Here is a 2,633-nt window from a genome sequence, read left to right as displayed (position 1 = left end):
ACACAGCGTGAGTGGTATGTGAAAACAGCTGCTGCGGTAGTAACGACTCCAGAGAAAGTGATGTTGGTCTGCTGGAACAAGTGAAAAGCTCCTTCCAGGGAAATAAAGGTTAGAGAGCTTATGCTGTAGATGTATGACATAAGTCAGAGAACAATAGAGAAATACTTAGCTTATTTCTTGACCTGAGTGACACAAGACTTGGAATTGCTCACTGTTTCTTAGGCAGAAACATTTTCCAATAATCAGGCAAGGAACAGAGGGAGGGGACTCCTTAAATAGAGGTAGGAAGTGAGTAGGAGGGAATATGCCTTAAAGGTATATTACACACACACACATATATATATATATATATATTAAAATTATGGGGGGAGATAAAAAACTGAAATTAAAATCCTCCTTGCATTCTATTGGCTAATTGGCAGCCAATAGACTGCGAGGTCAATCCTATTGGCTGATTGGATCAGCCAATCGGATTGAACTTCAATCCGATTGGCTGATAGCATCAGCCAATAGGATTTTTCCTACCTTAATTCCGATTGGCTGATAGGATTCTATCAGCCAATCGGAATTCAAGGGACGCCATAATGGATGTTGTCATTTAAAAGAACCTTCATTCTTCGTTAGGACTTCGTTTGAAGAGGATGCTCCGCGTCGGCTGGATTGAAGATGGACCTGCTCCGCTCCAGAAGGATGAAGATAGAAGATGCCGTCTGGATGAAGACTTCTGCCGTCTGGAGGACCTCTTCTGCCCTGATCGGATGAAGACTTCTGCCGTATGGAGGACCACTTGTGCCCGGCTGGGTGAAGACGGCTCAAGGTAGGGTGATCTTCAGGGGGTTAGTGTTAGGTTTTTTTAAGTGGGGATTGGGTGGGTTTTAGAGTAGGGGTTTGTGGGTGGTGGGTTATAATGTTGGGGGGGTATTGTATTTTTTTATTACAGGTAAAAGAGCTGATTACTTTGGGGCAATGCTCCTCAAAAAGGCCCTTTTAAGGGCTATTTGTAATTTAGTATAGGGTAGGGAATTTTTTTTATTTTGGGGGGATTTTTTATTTTATTAGGGGGATTAGATTAGGTGTAATTAGTTTTAAAATGTGTATTTATTTTTTTCTGTAATTTAGTGTGTTTTTTCCCCGTAATTAAATTTAATTTAATTGTAATTGTAGGTAGTTTAGGTAATTAATTTAATTATAGAGTAGTGATAGGTGTAATTGTAACTTAGGTTAGGGTTTATTTTACAGGTACTTTTGTTTTTATTTTAGCTAGGTAGTTATTAAATAGTTAATAACCATTTAATAACTATTGTACCTAGTTAAAATAAATACAAAGTTGCCTGTAAAATAAAAATAAATCCTCAAATAGCTATAATGTAACTATTATATTGTAGCTATATTAGGGTTTATTTTATAGGTAAGTATTTAGTTTTAAATAGGAATAATTTAGTTAATTGTAGTTATTTTATTTATTTATATTTATTTAAATATATTTATTTAAATTATATTTAAGTTAGGGGGGGTTAAGGTTAGGGTTAGACTTAGGTTTAGGGGTTAATACATTTAATAGTAGCGGCGACGTTGGGGTCAGCAGATTAGGGGTTAATAAATGTAGGTAGGTGTCGGCGATGTTAGAGACGGCAGATTAGGGGTTAATAAAATTTAACTAGTGTTTGCGAGGCGGGAGTGCGGCGGTTTAGGGGTTAATACATTTATTAAAGTGGCGGCGATGACCGGTCGGCAGATTAGGGGTTAATAATTGTAGGTAGGTGGTGGTGGCGGCGACGTTGGGGGCGGCAGATTAGGGGTTAATAAATATAATGTAGGTGTTGGGGATGTTAGGGGCAGCAGATTAGGGGATCATAGGTATAATGTAGGTGGCAGCGATGTCCGGTCGGCAGATTAGGGGTTAAAAAAATTTAGTTTAGTGTTTGCAATGTGGGGGGGCCTCAGTTTAGTGGTTAATAGGTAGTTTATGGGTGTTAGTGTACTTTTTAGCACTCTAGTTAAGAGCTTTATGTTCCGGCGTTAGCCCATAAAACTCTTAACTACTGACTTTCAAATGCGGTAGGAGTCTTGACAGGAGAGGGTGTACCGCTCACTTCTTCCAAGACTCGTAATACCAGCGTTAGACAAATCCCATTAAAAAGATAGGATACGCAATTGATGTAAGGGGATTTGCGGTAGCCTCGAGTCGAGGAAGAAAAGTGAGCGGTACACCTGTACCTGCCAGACTCGTAATACCAGCGGGCGTTAAAAAGCAGCGTTGGGACCTCTTAACGCTGCTTTTTAAGGCTAACGCAAAACTCGTGCTCTAGCCGATCGTAATTATTATGTTCATTCAGCCCATACGGTTGAACTGCATTTAGTAAATAAATCCAACGGCAATCTGATTTCAATAAAGCTGTTTCTAAGTCACCTCCTCTCATGCCAAGGCTCACCTTTTCAATGCCCCAGCATTGCAGATCATTTTGATTGGAATTATGAAATTTTAAAAAAAATGTGCAGCTACACTAGTTAAAGATTCTTCTTTATCTTTTGCTGCATTTTTTATATTTCTCAGATGTTCCATGAGTCTCAAACGTAATTTCCTTGATGTCATACCAACATAAAATAAATTACACGTACAGTGTAATACATAA

This window comes from Bombina bombina, chromosome 3 (genome assembly GCF_027579735.1).
Source record: "Bombina bombina isolate aBomBom1 chromosome 3, aBomBom1.pri, whole genome shotgun sequence".
NCBI classification, from domain to species: Eukaryota; Metazoa; Chordata; class Amphibia; order Anura; family Bombinatoridae; genus Bombina; species Bombina bombina.
This window is presented reverse-complemented; position numbering follows the sequence as displayed.